Genomic DNA, 21,837 nt, shown 5'->3' on the forward strand with positions numbered 1-21,837 from the left:
AAATAGTTAGGTTGCAATGAAAACCTTGGACCTTGGTGAACTTGTTGGGTCTTTTTCGAAAGTAGGCAAATTAGGGATGTTAATGGGGTAGGACGAGAGCGGGGGATGCCTTCCTGTTCTCCATCCCCGTCCTTAAATTTTATTTTCGTCCCTATCATGGGGATAATTGTCTCCATCCTCGTTTTTTGCATTCTCTGTGTTCTAGCTTCGCGGGTCTCATTTTTCATCTCCTTATATTGAACATTTACATGAAAATTATAGTGAAAAATTAAAAAAAAAACCACAAAACATGATTACAACACACAAACATTTTTTTATCTAAGATTACAACTTACAAGTCTAGAAATACAAAATAACAAATCATAGTTCATAAAACAAAATCTTAAAATACAACTTCCATTTAAAAAAAAAGCCATAAAATAAAGTCTTCAACATCAAATATTTGTCTATTGTCAGAATACAACTTTCAACAAACAAGTTCATGTTCTCTGTTAAAACAACACAAACATGAATATGTTAAAATACATCTTAAACAAGAATACCAAATATTAAATAAAAATTTGACAAAATAAAAAAATAATTACCTAAACTACTAAATCCCCCATATCAATCTCATAGTCCCAAGGAATTGGAATTTTTGACCCTGATTTACCTATATTATATCAATCAACAATTCACGAGAGTTAAATTTGACATGAAATTGAGCTTTAATACCAAATAACTGTGCTAAAACCTCTATCGACAAGTATTTGTACAAAATATGGGAGAGGATGACTAATTGTTGTAGACCCAGACAACAACTATTATTCATTTTTGGGTAATGAAGTCTTCAAAACAATAGAAGGATATAATAAGGAAAGTGGAAGATAATACGTCCTCAATAGTAAGAGACAACACCAACACCATAAAAATATGAGAAGCAACGTCTTTACACATATCTATTAAGAAGCCGAATATCATATCCTAAATTAGTTGGTCAGCCGAACAATTCTCCTATATGAGCATGTTCCATTCAGAAAGTAATATGGACCACATGCTTACAACAATAAACACCAAGTATCTCTGTAATCTAGAGCACAGGTCTATGTATATCCCTTAGCATCTAAAAGAACTTAAGACAATCTATTTAACCATCTTGCAAATCTTGACAACATAGATCCAGCAGCAACCAACAATGTTTTTCCCTAGAAAAAGTAGAACTTTTCATTTTGCAGAAGAGAAATATAAGCCTAATGTATAATATGCAAAAGAGGATAAACTATAAACTGCAATAAATCAACAAAAAAAATACATAATAGAGCAGATTATTTAGAGAACACATAACAAAGTTTATACAAAGGAGGAGTATCAAACTCTAACTGTTTCATAATTAATTAATTATAAACCCTATGTGTAAAAAAATGGCAAAAAAATAGAAAAAAAGGAGCATCTAACCTGAAATCAGATGAAAGTGGAAGAGGAGGACGATAGACAACTAGCGGCTATGGTAGGGGAATGTAACGGCAACTTCGTTGGAGGAGTTGGGGGACGCGATAGTGAGTTCTTTCTGTGAATTGGGGGACGCTATGGCTGCTGAGTTCCACAAGTTATAGGGCCACGGCGAGGCAGGGAACAGCATGGTGCGGAAGGGGAATGACGCGGTGCGGTGATGGTGCCGTGCGGATAGAGAAAAGCGCCAAGAAAGAGAATGCCGCGGTGCCTGGTGATGGCGCGGTGAGTGGGACGGCAAAGTGAGATGGACAGTGGCAAGGGAGGTGTTCGGAGGTGGCTGGTTGGGTGTAGAAAGGATGGAGAGAATACAGAAGGGGGTGTCGCAAGGGCAGGGGTGAGGGTGACTGGGTGAACAGTGCTAGTGAGAGGAAAAAGGGATTAGGGTTCTCACTTTTTCTTTATATATATGGTTGGTGAAATGACTAAAAAATCAAAGTGAGAAATAAACTATTAAGGGTGTTTAAGTAATTTAATATTTTCAGAGAATGTGAAAACAGGGACGGAGATTCCCGCTCGGGTCCCGACACCTACCTCAGGAAAATTTTGTCCCCCATCCCCGTCCTAGTAGGGAAAATTTTCTACCATCGGGGCCCTATTCGGGGCGGTCCTCGCGAAGATCCCCACCTCCTGGGGAGTTTTGACATCCCTAAGGCAAATAACTCTAATGTGAAATGTCCATTATTACGCATTTCTGTAACAAACTGTACTTTCTTCCATTTTTATGGGTACTTTAGAGTGTGTTTAGTTTGCATTTTCATTTTCTGTTTTTATTTTAGTATTTTTTATTTTTTAGATTTTGTGAAGAAAAAAGTGAAAACAATAAAATTCTGTTTTCTGTTTTCACCTCCTATTTTCACTTTTTTCTTCGCAAAATCTAGAAAACAGAAAATACTGAAAATAAAAACAGAAAATAAAAATACAAATCAAATGCACCCTTAGTTTATCAAATTTTTACGAATAACATAGAAAATGTGGTCTTTTTACAAATGTGATATCATTTTTTAAACTAATTATTAAAATGTCTATTTTAAACTACTCATTATTTTTATTTTTGTGAAAGGGATGACAACGTAAAGGTGTCTTTCTCTGAGAAAGCATAAAATATAAACACCCTTTTTTTATTTGTTAACATTAAATTTTTTAATTATAACAGAAATAAAGTATTTGCAGTACAATCTGAATTAATTTAAAAGGTAAAATAGATATAATTTGTTATGATTTGAATTGGATCCATTTATATTTTATCCAAATTTTTTTGTTTCAAAGTCAGAAGTTTATTGATTTATTGAATAAATATTTCGTCCAATTTGGACTACAACAAAAGAATTGGCTAAAATGCCAAAAGAAAAAAAAACAAGTTCAGACATAACAAAATGAAAAAAAAAATTATATAATAAAGAGAACTCAGAGCTTTCAAGAAGGAATTAATGGAAGAAACTCCTCCACCAAACTATTCGATGCTGCAATAATCAGCTCAGGAGTAGTGTCTTGTTGTTCGAAGATCTTCAGATTTCGTGCCAATCAAATCTTCCACAACGTTATTGCTATGAGGCTTTTGTGACGGTAGCCTCCTCTTGCCCTCATCACTACTTCTGTCTAACAATCCCAAACTTCTAAGAAGATGCCAGGTATGAATTGAGTCCCTAATGCTTGCCAAATTTCTGCTGATTTTGAGCAATTAATCAAGCAATGCATCACTATTTTAGGTTCCATTTGGCATCTAGGGCATGTACTATCAAAATTGGGGATTCTCGTCTGAATTCGAAGATTGACAGGGAGAGCTTCATGGAGTGCTTTCCAACAAAAACTTTGATTTTTGCTGCTATTTTCAGGGACCAAATCAAGTTCCAGAGATGCTTTTTTGAGAAAATTTCTGGAAGGAAGGCTCTGGGTTCATGTTAGAAATGAAAAGCTATGTTATATCCAAAAGATATAATGTAAGATTCGTTCTTCTCCTTGTAGCATATAAGTTTATCTGGACCTTGATTGAGTGGTGATTGTAAAATACTGTGAGCATCTGTAGTAGAAAAATTTTCCATTATCAATTGTTGATTCCAGTTTCAATTTGATAGTAGTAGTTGGCTAACCTAGAGTAGCTGTTGAGTTGAATCTTGTCTACCATGTCTCTGAATAGTTTCTTTGTTAGCTCCCCATAAATTTTTATAAATTCTAATAGAGACTCCAAAACCCACCATCCATTTCAATCCTTTTTCCAGTACTTTTCGGCCTTCTAGAATGCTCTGCCATCCTCAAGATGGATTTTTCCCAAATTCAACAATGACTTGGTATTATCAATTGGTCTCCATCCCTGTTTCGCTAGCATAGCCATGTTAAAAGCACTTAGATCCTTAAAGTATCGGGAAGCTTAAAATAGCTTAAAGTATATAATGGAATGATAAAACACTATTTCATGGTAAATTTTGTATTGATGATAAACCACTATTTTATGGTTTATATTGTGCAGATTTGAGTGGTTTTTATCAATTCTTTGCTCACTTATTCATATAATTTGCATGGTTTTACAATTTCTTCCTAATTCTGTGAAATAGTTGAAAACATGTTTCCTAGGCATTTAAACTATTAATTTTAATTATCCTTTATTATCATCCGATGCAGTAATTTGTGTGTTAAGTATTTTCAGGCTGTATAGGGCAGGAATGACTTAGAGGATGGAAAGGAAACATGCAAAAGTGGAAGGAACACGAAAAATAAAGTTTTGAGAAGTTGGCAGCGACGCGCACGCATGGGCGATGCGTACGCGTGCCTAGCGCAGAAGACGAGCGACGCGTACGTGTGACTGACGCGTACGCGTGACATGCGCCACGTGCAGAAAGTTGCAGAAAGTGTTGGGGGCTATTTCTGTGCTCCTTTTGGCCCAGTTGCAAGCCCGAAAAACACAGAATAAGAGCTGCAGAATGGGAGAAACACAAGAAACAACATATACACTTTTCATTATTCACAATTTAGGTTTTAAATGTAGTTTCTAGAGAGAGAGGCTCTCTCCTCTCTCTAGGTTTTAGGATTTCTCTTAGTTTTAGGTTTATTTCTTCTCAATTCCAGGTTCAATGTTCTTTTAATTTAGTTTCTCTTCTATTTCTATTTGTTCTAGTACTTTGGTTTATCTATTCCTCTTGTTGATTCTCTTCTTTTCCAATTTGGTTTATGAACCCTTTAATGTTAGACTTGATTTTCTATATTAATGCAAATTGAGGTATTTCAGATTTATGATTGTCTTTTGATGAGCGGATAATTTATACGCTTTTTGGCATTGTTTTTACTTAGTTTTTAGTATGATTTAGTTGGTTTTTAGTATATTTTTATTAGTTTTTAATTAAAAATCACATTTCTGGACTTTACTATGAGTTTGTGTATTTTTCTGTGATTTCAGGTATTTTCTGGCTGAAATTGAGGGAGCTAAGCAAAAAATCTGATTCAGGCTGAAAAAGGACTGTTGATGCTGTTGGATTCTGACCTCTCTGCACTCAAAGTGGATTTTATGGAGCTACAGAACTCCAAATGGCGCGCTCTCAATTGCGTTGGAAAGTAGACATCCAGGGCTTTCCAGAAATATATAATAGTCCATACTTTGCTCAAGGATAGATGACTTAAACTGGCGTTCAACGCCAGTTCCATGTTGCAGTCTGGCATCCAGCGCCAGAAACAAGTTACAAGTTGGAGTTCAACGCCAGAAACAGATTACAACCTGGCGTTGAACGCCCAAAACAGCCCAGGCACGTGAGAAGCTTAAGTCTCAGCCCCAGCACACACCAAGTGGGCCCCAGAAGTGGATTTCTGCACTATCTATCATAGTTTACTCATTTTCTGTAAACCTAGGTTACTAGTTTAGTATTTAAACAACTTTTAGAGATTTATTTTGCACCTCATGATATTTTAGATCTGAACTTTGTACTCTTTGACGACATGAGTCTCTAAACTCCATTGTTGGGGGTGAGGAGCTCTGCAGCGTCTTGATGAATTAATGCAATTATCTCTGTTTTTCATTCAAACACGCTTGTTCCTATCTAAGATGTTCATTCGCGCTTCACTATGAAGAAGGTGATGATCCGTGACACTCATCACCTTCCTCAATCCATGAACGTGTGCCTGACAACCACCTCCGTTCTACATCAGATTGAATGAGTATCTCTTAGATTTCTTAATCAGAATCTTCGTGGTATAAGCTAGAATTGATGGCGGCATTCATGAGAATCCGGAAAGTCTAAACCTTGTCTGTGGTATTCCTAGTAGGATTCAAGGATTGAATGGCTGTGGTGAGCTTCAAACTCGCGATTGTTGGGCGTAGTGACAGACGCAAAAGAATCAAGGGATTCTATTCCGACATGATCGAGAACCAACAGATGATTAGCCGTGCTATGACAAAGCATTTGGACCATTTTCACTGAGAAGACGAGAAGTAGCCATTGACAACGGTGACACCTTACATACAGCTTGCCATGGAAGGAGCCTTGCGTGTGTGGAGAGGAGTACAAGAGAAAAGCTGAAATAAAGAGGACAAAGCATCTCCAAAACCCCAACATATTCTCCATTATTGCAGAACAAGTATTTATTTTATGCCCCTTGACTTTTACAATTAAAACTAAGAATTATTATTGATATTATATCCTAACTAAGAGTTACAAGATAACCATAGCTTGCTTCAAGCCAACAATCTCCATGGGATTCGACCCTTACTCACATAAGGTATTACTTGGACGACCCAGTGCACTTGCTGGTTAGTGGTACGAGTTATGAAAAGTGTGATTCACAATTCGTTTACCAAGTTTTTGGCACCGTTGCCGGGGATTGTTCGAGTTTGAACAACTGACGGTTCATCCTGTTGCTTAGATTAGGAAGATTTTGTCTTTTGGGTCAGAGTCTTTTAATATTGTTCTTGTTAAAATTTTAGAATCCTTATTTTCTTTTTCAAAAAATTTTTTTTGAAACTTTATTTTATTTTATTTTTATTTTTACTAATAATTGAGTTTTTCTGTTTGAGTTGAGTTTTATATTTTAAGTTTGGTGTCAATTGCATGTTTTTATTTTCTTTTAAATTTTCGAAAATGTGTTTATTGTTCTTTCTTAATCTTCAAGTTGTTCTTGTTTATTTTCCTTGTTTGATCTTTAGTTTCTCTTGTTTTGTGATTTTTCTTGTTTTTCTTGTGTATTTTCGAATTATTAGTATCCAAAAAATAAAATAAAATAAAAAATAAAACATCTTTATATATTAAATACCTTTGTTAAAACACTTTAAATTTATAGCTCAGTTGGCTAGAGCGTGGTGCTTATGTTCTTGGTAATTGGCTATCTTCTTTTTAAAACTTTCTCAAAAATAATTTTTCTTTGAACAAATCTTGTGCCAAACTTTAAGTTTGGTGTTTTCTTGTTGATTTTCTTTAGTTTTCGAAAATTTTGTTTTGGTTTTCTAAAAATTTTAAGTTTGGTATTCTATCTTCATGTTCTTGTGTTCTTGTGAGTCTTCAAAGTATTCTTGAGTCTTCCTTGTGTTTTGATCTTAAAATTTTTAAGTTTGGTGTTCCTTGGTGTTTTCCCTCCAAAATTTTCGAAAACAAGGAGCATTAGATCTAAAAATTTTAAGTTGTGTGTCTTTTGTGTGTTTTTCTTTTTCATCATAAAATTCAAAAATAAAAAAATATCTTCTCTAACTATTTTTGAGCTAATATTTTGAAATTTTTTCAAAAAAATTCAGATTTTTATTTTAAAATTTCTATTTTATCTTATCTTAGTTTTAAAAATTTCAAAATTCAAATTTTTTTAAAAAAAAAATCATATCTTTTTCATAGTTTTGAGTTGAATCCTCAGCTCATTATCATGGTGCAGCAAAGTTGCCAGTATTCCGGTCTTCCACAGGAAGAACCTACATAGTTTCTGGCACAGTTTTTACAAATTGCTGACACAGTACATGATAAGGGAGTAGATCAGGATGTCTACAGATTATTACTGTTTTCATTTGCTATAAAAGACCAAGCTAAGAGGTGGTTAAATAACCAAGCTAAGGCTAGCATAAGGACATGGAAACAGCTGTCAGAAAAATTCCTGAATCAATATTTCCCTCCAAAATGGATGACACAGCTAAGGCTGAACATCCAAGGCTTTAAACAAGGGAATAATGAATCCTTTTATGATGCCTGAGAGAGATACAGAGAGATGCTCAGAAAATGCCCCTCTGAAATGTTTTCAGAGTGGGTGCAGTTAGACATCTTCTATTATGGGCTTACAGAGAAAGCTCAGATGTCTTTGGACCACTCAGCTGGTGGATCTATACACATGAGAAAGACAATTGAAGAAGCTCAAGAGCTCATTGATACAGTTGCCAGAAATCAGCATCTGTACCTAAGTAGTGAGTCTTCCATGAAAGAAGAGGCTAAAACAGTAACTACTGAACTCAGTCCTGCAGAACAAGTTACTGAATTCAATCAGCAATTAGATTTTCTAACAAAACAGCTAGCCGAATTCAAGGAGATACTACAAGACACAAGAATGGCTAATATGAATATGGAAGTACAGTTGAAGCAAACAAAGCAGCAATTATCAAAACAAATAACAGAAGAGTGACAAGCAGTTCAATTAAGAAGTGGGAAAACATTAAATACCTCACTTCAGAGCAGCAGAAAGGCAAGAAAAGAACAACTGACAGAGGATGAGCAAAATACTATCCAAAATCCCTCTGAGGATAGTAAGAGCCCAGAGAGGAATAACTCTGGCGTTCAAACGCCAGAAAAGGTGCAAAGCTAGCGTTAAAAGCCCAACCCACGCACAGTTCTGGCGTTCAAACACCAGGAACAGGCAAGGAGCTGGCGACAAATGCCTAATGGAAGCTCAGTTCTGGCGTTCAAACGCCACAAACAGGCAAGGAGTTGGCGTTAAACACCCAATGAAAGCGGGAGATAACCCTGAGAGTCAATGAGGATGAGTTTAAGTTGAATGTTGTCAAAGCTATGCAACATCCAGACACATCAGACGGCTGCCTGAGCGTTGATATTATTGACTCCCTAGTGGAAGAGGTCAATATGACTGAGAGTCTCGAATCAGAGCTAGAGGACATTTTTAAAGATGTTCAGCCTGATCTGGAGGATTCAGAGGAATTGAAAGAGCCCCTGAAACTTCCTCAGGAAGAGGAAAACCTCCTAAACCCGAGCTCAAACCATTACCACCATCCCTGAAATATGCATTTCTGGGAGAAGGTGACACTTTTTCGGTGATCATAAGCTCTGCTTTAAATCCCCTGGAAGAGGAAGCGCTACTTCAAGTGCTAAGGACACACAAGAGAGCTCTTAGGTGGTCCATAAGTGACCTTAAGGGCATCATCCCAGCAAGATGCATGCACAAGATCCTATTGGAGGATGATGCTAAGCCAGTGGTTCAACCAAAGAGGCGGCTAAATCCAGCCATGAAGGAAGTGGTGCAGAAAGAGGTCACTAAGTTATTAGAGGCTGGGATTATTTATCCTATTTCTGATAGCCCCTGGGTGAGTCCTGTCCATGTTGTCCCTAAGAAGGGAGGTATGACAGTGGTTCATAATGACAAAAATGAACTGGTTCCTACAATAACAGTTACAGGGTGGCATATGTGTATTGACTACAGAAGGCTCAATACAGCCACCAGGAAGGATCACTTCCCTTTACCATTCATAGACCAGATGCTAGAAAGACTAGCAGGTCATGAATACTACTACTTTTTGGATGGCTATTCAGGTTACAACCAAATTGCAGTAGATCCACAGGACCAAGAGAAAACAGCATTCACATGTCCTTCTGGAGTATTTGCCTACAGAATGATGCCTTTTTGGTCTGTGTAATGCACCTGCAACCTTTCAGATGTGCATGCTCTCTATCTTCTCTAATATGGTAGAGAAGTTTCTGGAAGTCTTCATGGATGACTTTTCAGTATTTGGAGACTTATTCAGCTCCTACCTTAACCATTTAGCACTTGTTCTGAAAAGATGCCAAGAGACCAACCTAGTTTTAAACTGGGAAAAATGTCACTTTATGGTGACTGAAGGGATTGTCCTTGGGCATAAAATTTCAAACAAGGGAATAGAGGTGGATCAAGCTAAAGTTGAAGTAATTGAAAGATTACCACCACCTGCCAATGTTAAGGCAATCAGAAGCTTTCTGGGGCATGCAAGATTCTATAGGAGGTTTATAAAGGATTTTTCAAAAATTACAAAACCTCTGAGCAATCTGCTAGCTGCTGGCATGCCATTTGTGTTTGACACAAAGTGTCTGCAAGCGTTTGAGACCCTGAAAGCTAAGCTGGTCACAGCACCAGTTATTTCTGCACCAGACTGGACATTACCATTCGAACTAATGTGTGATGCCAGTGACCATACCATTGGTGCAGTATTTGTTGGGAGGTCCCAACCTTGCTCTGATTATCTGTGAGGCTCCATGAGAGCTCACTGTCAAGCTATTGACATTAAAGAAGCGCTTGTTGGGAGGCAACCCAATGTTATTTAATTATATCTATTTATTTTCCATTGCTATTTTATGTTTTCTTTAGGTTGATGATCATGTGAAGTCACAAAAACAAATGGAAAATCAAAAACAGAATGAAAAACAGCATGAAAAATAGTACACCCTGGAGGAAGATCATTCTGGCGTTTAAACGCCAGAAATAAGCATCTGTCTGGCGTTTAACGCCAGAAACAAGCATCAGTCTGGCGTTAAACGCCAGAAACAGGCTACATTTGGGCGTTTAACGCCAGAAACAGGCAGCAGTCTGGTGTTAAACGCCAGGATTGCACAGTAAGGGCATTTTGTACGCCTAATTGGAGCAGGGATGCTAAATCCTTGATCCCACTGGATCTGTGGACCCCACAGGATCCCCACCTACCTCACCATTCAAATTCAAACCATTTACACACTTCCATCTCCTCCATCTTCTCCACTTCTTTCTTCTTTTGCTCGAGGACGAGCAAACTTTTTAAGTTTGGTGTGGTAAAAGCATTGCTTTTGTTTTTCCATAATTCAGTGGTAGAGCAGTTGACTGCAGATCAAAGAGCTATGAGGAAAGAGCAACAAAGGCAAGGAAGAGACATAGAGGAGCTCAAGAGCACCATTGGTTCTTCAAGAAGAGGAAGACACCACCCTCATTAAGGTGGACCCATTCCTTAATCTCCTTGTTCTTATTTTTCTGTTTTTCGTTTACTATGCTTCATGTTTAATTATGTTTGTGTCTTTACTATATGATCACTATTATCTAAGTGTCTATGTCTTAAAGATATGAATGTCCTATGAATCTATCACCTTTCTTAAATGAAAATTGTTTTCTGAAAAAGAAAGAGAAGTACATGAATTTCGAATTTTAAAATGGTTTAATTATTTTGATGTGGTGGCAATACTTTTTGTTTTCTGAATGAATGCTTGAACAGTGCATATGTCTTTTGAATTTGTTGTTTATGAATGTTAAAATTGTTGGCTCTTGAAAGAATGATGAAAAAGGAGAAATGTTATTTGATAATTTGAAAAAAAAAAAAAAAAAGAAAAAGCAAGTAGAAAAAGCCAAAAGCTCTTTAAACCAAAAGGCAAGAGAAAAAAGCCAATAGCCCTTAAAACCAAAAGGCAAGGGTAATAAAAAGGATCCAAGGCTTTGAGCATCAGTGGATAGGAGGGCCTAAAGGAATAAAATCCTAGCCTTAGCGGCTAAACCAAGCTGTCCCTAACCATGTGCTTGTGGCGTGAAGGTGTCAAGCGAAAACTTGAGACTGAGCGGTTAAAGTCGAGATCCAAAGCAAAAAACAGAGTATGCTTAAGAACCCTGGACACCTCTAATTGGGGACTTTAGCAAAGCTGAGTCACAATCTGAAAAGGTTCACCTAGTTATGTGTCTGTGGCATGTATGTATCCGGTGGTAATACTAGAAAACAAAGTGCTTAGGGCCACGGCCAAGACTCATAAAGTAGCTGTGTTTAAGAATCAACATACTAAACTAGGAGAATCAATAACACTATCTAAATTCTGAGTTCCTATAGATGCCAATCATTCTGAACTTCAAAGGATAAAGTGAGATGGCAAAACTGTTCAGAAGCAAAAAGCTAATAGCCCCGCTCATCTAATTAACACTGATCTTCATAGATGTTTTTGGAATTCATTGTATATTCTCTTCTTTTTATCCTACTTTGTTTTTAGTTGCTTGGGGACAAGCAACAATTTAAGTTTGGTGTTGTGATGAGCGGATAATTTATACGCTTTTTGGCATTATTTTTACTTAGTTTTTAGCATGATTTAGTTGGTTTTTAGAATATTTTTATTAGTTTTTAATTAAAAATCACATTTCTGGACTTTACTATGAGTTTGTGTGTTTTTCTGTGATTTCAGGTATTTTCTGGCTGAAATTGAGGGAGCTGAGCAAAAATCTGATTCAGGCTGAAAAAGGACTACTGATGTTGTTGGATTCTGACCTCCCTGCACTCAAAGTAGATTTTCTGGAGCTACAAAACTCCAAATGGCGCGCTCTCAATTGAGTTAAAAAGTAGACATCTAGGGCTTTCCAGAAATATATAATAGTCCATACTTTGCTCAAGGATAGATGACGTAAACTGGCGTTCAACGCCAGTTCCATGTTGCAGTCTGGCATCCAGCGCCAGAAACAAGTTACAAGTTGGAGTTCAACGCCAGAAACAGGTTACAACCTGGCATTGAACGCCCAAAACAGCCCAGGCACGTGAGAAGCTTAAGTCTCAGCCCCAGCACACACCAAGTGGGCCCCAATATTCCGACATGATCGAGAACCAACAGATGATTAGCCGTGCTGTGACAGAGCATTTGGACCATTTTCACTGAGAGGACGGGAAGTAGCCATTGACAACGGTGACACCTTACATACAGCTTGCCATGGAAGGAGCCTTGCGTGTGTGGAGAGGAATACAAGAAAAAAGCTGAAATAAAGAGGACAAAGCATCTCCAAAACCCCAACATATTCTCCATTATTGCAGAACAAGTATTTATTTTATGCCTCTTGACTTTTACAATTAAAACTAAGAATTATTATTGATATTATATCCTGACTAAGAGTTACAAGATAACCATAGCTTGCTTCAAGCCAACAATCTCCGTGGGATTCGACCCTTACTCACGTAAGGTATTACTTGGACGACCCTGTGCACTTGCTGGTTAGTGGTACGAGTTGTGAAAAGTGTGATTCATAATTCATGCACCATCTTTATGATTATTGATGCTTTCAATTGGTTTTAGATTTTACATTCCCTATCACTTTTCTATGTTTTTATGTTATGCCTTCTAAGTGTTTGACAAAATTCTTGGGAGGGTTTTAAGTTAGATTTTTATGATCTTGGCTTTGGTTGAGTACTTGGAGTCGCTTGAGTTATCAAACTCCTTTGTTGATTGATAATTGTAAGTTGCTGGTTGATTTGGATCCTTCTAAAGATAGTCTTTCCTTAGGAGTTGACTAGGACTTGAGGAATCAAATTGATTGGTCTACTTGACTTTCCTTTATTCGGTAAGGGTTAACTAAGTGGGAGCAATGAACGATTCTCATCACAATTGATAAGGATAACTAGGATAGGACGTCCAGTTCTCATGCCTTGCCAAGAGCCTTTCTTAGTTATTGATTTACTTTCTTGTTATTTTATTTCCTTGTTCCTTATTTCAAAAACCCAAAAATATACTTTTCCATAACCAATAATAACTACACCTCCCTGCAATTGCTTGAGAGACGATCCAATGTTTAAATACTTCGGTTATTATTTTTATTGGGTTTGCTTTAGTGACAAACAAATTTTTGTACGAAAGGATTCTTTGTTGGTTTAGAAACTATACTTACAACGTGATTACTTTTGTGAATTCTTTACTAGCAGAAATCCGTTCGTCAAAATGGCGCCGTTGCCGGAGACTTGCAAACGTGTGCCTTATTATTAGTTATTGTAAATATTAGCTTTTTCATTTCTTTGTTAGTGTTTCCACTTTTAGGAGTTTATTTTCATTAATTTCTATTAGTTTTTATTTCTCTTACTACTATGAATTCTCACCCCTTCGGCTATGAGTTTGGTTCAAATTATGTTGCAGGGAATGGACGCTATAATGAGAACATGCATCAAGGTCGGAATAATCAAAGATGGGAGGAGCCACAAGGATTTGATCAACCCTTTCAGCAACAACCTCCTCCAATGTGCCATGGGCAACGACCATTCTACGATGCATCCCCAGACAATGGTTATGGTGGACCCTTTCGTGACAACCAACCTCCACCAAATTACCATGGTCAAGAGCCATTCCGAGGTACGTACCAAGATGATGGATATGGTGGACTCCCTTGTAGTTACCAACAAGCCCCACCATATGCCTATGAACTCCCTCCTCAACATAGCTTTGAACCACCATACTCACAAGCCCCCTACTACCAAACACCCTCATATGATCCTAACCCATATCCACCATATCAACCACCCTATGAGCCATATGAACCATACATAGAACCACCCCAATTTTAACCCAATTACTCCCAAGAACCACCACATCCATATACACCCTGTCCATACCCATCAATCCAAGAGCCATATGATTCTAATTATGCTATCCGAGCGGAACAAGAATCAAAGGATCGTCTCAAGGAAACAGTGGATCGGTTTCATGCAACCTTTCATCAATTGGACCAAATGGTGAGCCGAATAGCACCCGAAGCTCACGTGGCTAAAGAATCTCAAATTGAGGACCAAGGATTGAAGTGTGTTGTGCAACAAGTGGAAAAGATGGAGAGTGTTAAACCACCACACCCTGAATATGATGAACCACCCTCTTATCATGAACCTTTCCTCCCAAGTAATGAACCCTCATATCCACCCAAATCTCCAATGAATGACACTTTAAGTGTTCTTCTTCAAGGACAAAGAGAGATGCAAAGGACGACACAAGAGTTCGTAGCTACCTTGACCGAGGTAGTGGGTAATTTCACCTCTCTGCGCTTCGATACTCAAAGCACTCCCATGGCTACATGTGGAGAATCATTAGAAGAGCGTAGCATGAAGGAGACACTAGAAACTCCGGTGGACAATGAGGAACGTGATTTGTATTGGAACAAGTGGAGGAAGTCGTAATAGTTGAAGAGGAAGAAGTGGTTGAAGACTTAGGAGACGCTGAACCTCCATGGGAATCTAGAGTTGTAGAGTATTCCTCCAAGAAGATTGAAGTTAATGTCAAGGAGGCTAGTGCACACCCCCCATGGCATATTCCTTATGAAGACTTCGACGGGATAGATCAAGAAGAAAGTTCCCTTGGTGATGAGGAACATGAATCAAGTCCTCCTAATGATGAATCTACATCCGCAAATGAACTTCTTGAATATGAAGACTCCCTTCTGATTGAGTCTGAGAATGATGTGGAAGCGGAAGTCCTTCAAAAAGGGTGGACGGGAGTTGAGTACGCTTTGTCAAGAACGTTGGAGACTTCTCCACCTAGGTTGCCATCTATCCCTTCATTTGAGTGGGTAAGGCTTGTCTCTATTCTCCTTACCGTTCCACTTGAATATGGTATTCTTGAAACAGATGGTCAACTTAAGAGGCTTTGTGGAATTAAGCATAAGAGAAGGATGTTTAGTGGTTGGAGTTGCAAATCAAGGCTCATCAAGGTTGATACTTCAAGAGATAGATGCAAGGGTGAAACTAGTAAACATTTGGTTGGATCTAAGAGAAGAGTTTGGTATTGCATAGAGAATTCAAATTGTCTGTCACCCAGTTGGACCAATGATGACCCACTTAGAGACGGGTATAGGAACAAGATTTGGGATCTGGGCATACCAGAGGATCAATTTTGGGAGCTCAAAGCTTGTGGAGAACTTCATCAAGGCTTGGTGAATTTATTTAGAGATGTTGAAGCTTATTGGAAGTCCAAGCATTGGCAGAAGTTTCAAGATGAGTTCAAGCACAAGCCACCATGACAAGGAGCTCCCTAAATGTCCAACTTAAGGACTCTAACTAAAAGTGCTAGGTGGTTGACAACCCACCATGGTATGATCGTTCTTTTTCAGTCTTTGTTTTATTTTATTTCATTTTATTCTTAGTTTTATTTTATCCTATTTTTATTAGTGTTCATTCATAATGTCTGCATCAGCATCTGCATTCTGCATACTGAAAAAAAAAACCACACCACGCGTGCACGTAGGCCACGCGTGGGCGTTGATCTCAATTCGGCGTCTCCATCCAACGACCAGAAAGTTGTGATGGAATCGTGAGGCTGGTGTGCTATAGGCACAATTTGGCCCACACGTACACGTCCCTGACGCCTATGTGTCAATTCCATTTTAGCACCCCATGCGTGGGCGTGCGCGACGCGCCCGCGTCGCATGAAAAATCTAGCCCCCTCAATTTGAAAAAAGAGTTGTGTCAAAAACGACGCTTGAGTCGTGCGTTTAGCACAATTTTGGTTGACGCATACGCGTGCTTCACGCGTACGCGTAATCTTCATTTATCCCGTTTCACGCGTTCGCGTCTACGACGCGTACGCATCGACGCATTTTTCTCTCGTCCACGCCCAAGCGTGATCCACGCGTACGCGTGGATTTAAATTTTAATAACCTCCTGACGCGAGAACCCTAGCCTCCCTCGCGTGCCTTTTCTCCTCTCTTCTCCAACGTCCCCTTCTCTTCCCTCCACCCTCCATTGGCGCCCTCACCACCACCCACATCCCACCACTGCTCCGTCCGACGACCCTGACCGCCACCACCGCCACCGCCGACCACCCTTCCATTCCTCTTCTCTTGTTCTCCTTATTGTACCTCTCACCTTCCCGCGCCTCACCACGCACCACCGCGGATACCACTGCGCAACCGTGAACCACTACCTCGACGCCGGCAGCACTTCACACCACCCCTCCCTTTTTTTCCCCTTCCAGTTTCAATCTTGTGAACTTCTGTTAGCTAGGAACTACAGTACCATGCCACTAATTTTAACTTACCTTTCTAACTCTTGACTTCATTGACTTCCTAACTTTTCTCTTAGTTTTACACTAACTCTTTTCAACCCCTTTCAAGGCATGTTTATTGTTGTTTCTTGACAAACAAGCATTCTGAATTTCATTTAATAGATTCTTGGATTGTGATTTCTGATTGATTTCTTTGAATCCTGCCTTGCATCCAGTCCAAAATTCTATATCTTTATGACTCACTTCTTGTTTTAGCTTTCATTCCCCTTTAGCCTATCCACTGCTTGTCATGCTTGCCCATTGATTGCCTATTTGTTTCCCTGTTTTATTTATTAATCTGTATCCTAAAATTTCTGTTTTTCAGGATGTCTGATCCAAAAGAAAAGGGCAAAGCTAAGGCCAGCACTGGTAAGAGGAAAAGAGGACAGTCATCTGTCGCTCTGTCAGATATTCTAGGGGATGAATCTTGGCGTGAGAAGAACTTCACTCCACAGGAAAAAGAAGATCAACTAGTGCCTGCTTCTGACCCAGTTAAATTTGCAAACCTCTACTGTGAACTAAAATTTTCGGTCTTTGCGGAAAAGAGGCACCTCTATTTGGAAAAGACTCTCAGAATCCCAGCTGAATTACAAAAGTACACTGCAGAGCAAATCAAACAGAGAGGTTGGTTCTTTCTAGAGAGGAATCTGACAGAGGTAAACGCGTCCTGGGTCCGTGAATTCTACTGCAACTATTACAAGACGACCCTGGATGCAGTACAGCTAAGAGAAAATTAGATCATGGTTACTGAGGAGGCCATAGAGGATATCCTCCATTTCCAGCCTAAATCAGACGAGCTAGATGGTTATCAGAAGGCTGAGGAGTCCCTTAGGTTTATGAGCTTTGATTGGGATGCTGTGAGGCGCACCATAGCCATTGATCCTGCTGTTCCCTGGGCTATGGGTAAGTCGACGGTAAATCCAAAGGGCATCAAGATTACCTATCTTAATGATGAGGCTCGGCTATGGCAACAAATACTGAGTAACTATGTTATGCCGAGCACTCACGAATCAGAGGTGCCGGCTGCTATGATCATTCTCATCTGGTGCGTTATGGAAGGCAAGGACCTGTACCTTCTACGGTTCATCAAGAAGTACATGGCTAGGGTTCATGTTAGAGGCACTCTGCCATTTCCCTATCCGATTACCCAGATGGGCCGCCGAGCTGAGGTACCTTGGGAACTTGAGGATGAGAAGCCACCGGTTGCTGAATGCAAAAAGATTATTCCACATGGCAAGCGGTTCGAACCTTTAGGCCACAGACCACCTTCTCTTACTGCCTCTACTAACGTGGCCACATTCTCCGTAGCACCCTCAGCGCCTGCTGCACCTCCCGCATCCACAGCACCATTCTCCGCCTCCCAGCCAGTCTACCACCTAGTGCACCGCCTCTTTGAGCGCATCGATCAAATGGAGCGCCCGCACTCAGCAGCGTATTGAGCAGTCTGAGCGTTGCAACAAGCGACGCTATGCGCATCTGAAGCTGATGATGCGGACTGGGCATACTGACATCCTTTCCGAGCCTGACACACCATCGGAGCACTCTGAGGAGGCGGAGGAGGATGAGTAGGATGAGGAGGCACAGGTGGCAGACCAGCAGCAGCCACAGCACAAGGAGCCTCATCTTGAGCAGCCTGCAGAGCCTCAGGCCCCTACACAGATAGAGCCAGCAGCACACCCCTCGACCGGAGACGACAGAGTTACAGGCGATGATCCTTCACACTAAGCTTGACTGAGCATCGAGGACGATGCTGTGATATAAGTGTGGGGAGGTCGCCATCTCTGGAGGATTCTATTTTTGGTGAACTATTTTAGACCTTTTATCCTATTTTGCTTTATTTTCTTTTTGCTTTATTTTCTTTTATTTTAGTTTATTTTTTTTCTTTTATTACTTGGACATTTCTATTTTACTGTACTTTTGTTTATTTTTACTTTGTTACATTTTGCACTTTGGGCTGTATATATCTTAGATATTTAACTTAAATTGCACTTTTAGTCTATTATTTGTGGTATGGAAAAATGTGAATTATTAAGTTTAGCTTACCCTCTTAGCATATGAGACATTGATTTTATTGAAAACAGGGAGTAAACTAGAACGATTTAGCCTTTCATAATCACAACATTCCAATTAGTGTATATATATATATATCATAATAAATGTTGGTCAATTTAGGTGAAATTCTCAAGGAATATATTTATTTTTAGGAAAGACATTTAAGATTCACATTGAATTGAGTTAAAACCCTTTAGTAACTTGCCTGATATATATAATTGGAATATGTTTTTGAGCCAAAGAACACACAACCTGTGAGTTTTTTAGCTTAATTGCATGGTTACATTATTTAACCATAATATTTTATTCTTGTGTGTTTCTTCACTATAATTGCAGACTTTACTTTGTTCCACTCTATATGTCCACTGTTTAGTGTATTTACATGCTTGCATATGATTGAGGCCATTATTTGTCATTAGCTCACTTATCCCAGATAGCCTATCCTTTCAATCAATCTTGTTTGCCACTTTGAGCCTTTTAATCCCCATTTATTCTGTATTTTACCACATCACTAACCTTAAGTGGCAAAAACAAATTAATTACTCCAAATTGAATCTTTGGTTAGCTTAAGATAGAGATTGTGTATCAATTAAGTGTGGAGAACCGTGGGAACTTAGGTTGATAAGAAAGTGTTGAATTGACAAGATATTGGAAATTTGGGTGCATACTCATGTGAGACCAAAACAATTAAAATACCATGTGCATTGATATGTTATGTTTATTTTTACAAAAAATAAATAAATAAATAAATAATTTTTTTCCTATAATTAAATAAATAAATAAGGGGACAAAATTACCCCAGTGTTAAGTTTAATAAAAGATCAATGCATATGTGAGAAAATTAAAGACAATTTGGTACTTGAATGTATGATGCAAAAGTGAGAATTATGGGTAGCTAGGCATGATTTTAGAAGTACATAGAGTATGTGTATGTTAGGTGAGAACTTAGGCTAGTCAAGGATTCAATTTATAGCTCACTTGGCCATACATATATCCTCACCCTTGCCTTAACCCCATTACAACCTTGAAAAGACCTCATAATGTTTGTATTTGTACGTTAAATATTTGTTGATTGGTTAGATGAAGAACAAAGTTTTAGAAAGCATGACTAGAGAAGAGTTGAGTTGGTTTAACCCCAAACACTGAGTGGTTAGAGTGCATATACAAATCCAGTGAGGGTTCAATGGCTCATCTCCATATGTCCATAGTTGATCATTGCTTGTCTTACAAGTTTGTGAACTCTTTTGTTTAACTCAACTCAATTGTGAATGTGTTTTAATATGATTAAGTCCTTGGTTGTGCATATATGGTTCCTTGAAAATTTGACTCAATCTGACCACATGTATGCTTATATATATAGACAGATAGTAATTAGAATAGCATGATGTATGTAGGTAGCTTGCATTTAGATAAATTGCATTGCATAAGTTCCACTATTCTGCCTTCACTCCTTTATTGTTTCTCTTGACCTTAGCATGAGGACATGCTAATGTTTAAGTGTGGGGAGATTAATAAACCACTATTTTATGGTTTATATTGTGTTGATTTCAGTGGTTTTTATCAATTCTTTGCTCACTTATTCATATAATTTTCATGGTTTTACAATTCCTTCCTAATTCTGTGATATAGTTGAAAACATGTTTCCTAGGCCTTTAAACTATTAAATTTAATTATCCTTTTATTATCATTCGATGCCGTGATTTGTGTGTTAAGTGTTTTCAGGCTGTATAGGGCATGAATGACTTAGAGGATGGAAAGGAAACATGCAAAAGTGGAAGGAACGCAAAAAATAAAGTTTTGAGAAGCTGGCAGCGACGCGGACGCATGGGCGACACGTACGTGTGCCTAGCGCAGAAGACGAGCGATGCGTACGCGTGACTGACGCGTACGCGTGACAAGGAATATCACCAAATGACGCACACGCATGACTGACGCGTACACGTGACATGCGCCACGTGCAGAAAGTGCTGGGGCGATTTATGGGCTCCTTTTGGCCCAGTTCCAAGCCCGAAAAACACAGAATAAGAGCTGCAGAATGGGGGAAACACAAGAAACAACATATACACTTTTCATTATTCACAATTTAGGTTTTTGATGTAGTTTCTAGAGAGAAAGGCTCTCTCCTCTCTCTAGGTTTTAGGATTTCTCTTAGTTTTAAGTTTATTTCTTCTCAATTCCAGGTTCAATGTTTCTTTAATTTAGTTTCTCTTCTATTTCTATTTGTTCTAGTACTTTGGTTTATCCATTCCTCTTATTGATTCTCTTCTTTTCTAATTTGGTTTATGAACCCTTTAATGTTAGACTTGATTTTCTATATTAATGCAAATTAAGGTATTTCAGATTTATGATTGTCTTTATGATTATTGATGCTTTCAATTGGTTTTAGATTTTACATTCCCTATCACTTTTCTACGTTTTTATGTTATGCCTTTCAAATATTTGACAAAATTCTTGGGAGGGTTTTAAGTTAGATTTTTATGATCTTGGCTTTGGTTGAGTACTTGGAGACGCTTGAGTTATCAAACTCCTTTGTTGATTGATAATTGTAAGTTGCTGGTTGATTTGGATCCCTTTAAAGCTAGTCTTTCCTTAGGAGTTGACTAGGACTTGAGGAATCAAATTGATTGGTCTACTTGACTTTCCTTTATTCGGTAAGGGTTAACTAAGTGGGATCAATGAACGATTCTCATCACAATTGATAAGGATAACTAGGATAGGACGTCCAGTTCTCATGCCTTGCCAAGAGCCTTTCTTAGTTATTGATTTACTTTCTTGTTATTTTATTTTCTTGTTCCTTATTTCAAAAACCCAAAAATATACTTTTTCATAACCAATAATAATACACCTCCCTGCAATTCCTTGAGAGACGACCCAAGGTTTAAATACTTCGGTTATTATTTTTATTGGGTTTGCTTTAGTGACAAACAAGTTTTTGTACGAAAAAACTATACTTACAACGTGATTACTTTTGTGAATTCTTTACTAGCAGAAATCCGTTCGTCAATTGAAATGAGTGAATTTTATCAACTTACCTTGCATTTATTCACTGAAACAGCATGATTTTTTGAATTTCTCCTAATTGTGCTCAATAGTTAAAAATATGCTTTTTAGACTCTTAAATTACTAAATTTAATTCACTTTAATTCCATTCGATACCTTGATGTGTTTGTTGAGTGATTTCAGACTTAGAAGGCAAGGATAACTTGAAGAAGTAAAGAAAAACTATGTAAAAGTGGATAATTCATGAAGAAATGAAGTTTTAGAAATCTACCCAGTTGTTCATACGCATGCCTCATGCATACGTATGACCTGAAATTTTGCCAATTTGCACGTACGCATGACTGCCAGCACGTGGTTTACT

At 38.3% G+C, this 21,837-nt stretch overlaps 1 long non-coding RNA gene across 3 annotated transcripts; it reads left to right on the forward strand.

Annotated features, from left to right (window-relative positions):
• On the forward strand, positions 2,755-4,511 carry LOC107634444. 3 transcript variants are annotated; one of them, XR_001618902.2, is made up of 3 exons: positions 2,757-3,119; positions 3,198-3,428; positions 4,124-4,511. It is a non-coding gene; the product is annotated as an uncharacterized LOC107634444 (long non-coding RNA). The 3 variants fall into 3 exon arrangements; XR_001618901.2 differs by having other exon boundaries at positions 2,759-3,119; positions 4,133-4,511; XR_002359374.1 differs by lacking the exon at positions 4,124-4,511 and having other exon boundaries at positions 2,755-3,119; positions 3,198-3,951.

The sequence above is a fragment of the Arachis ipaensis genome, chromosome B03, assembly GCF_000816755.2.
Source record: "Arachis ipaensis cultivar K30076 chromosome B03, Araip1.1, whole genome shotgun sequence".
Classification (NCBI taxonomy): Eukaryota; Viridiplantae; Streptophyta; class Magnoliopsida; order Fabales; family Fabaceae; genus Arachis; species Arachis ipaensis.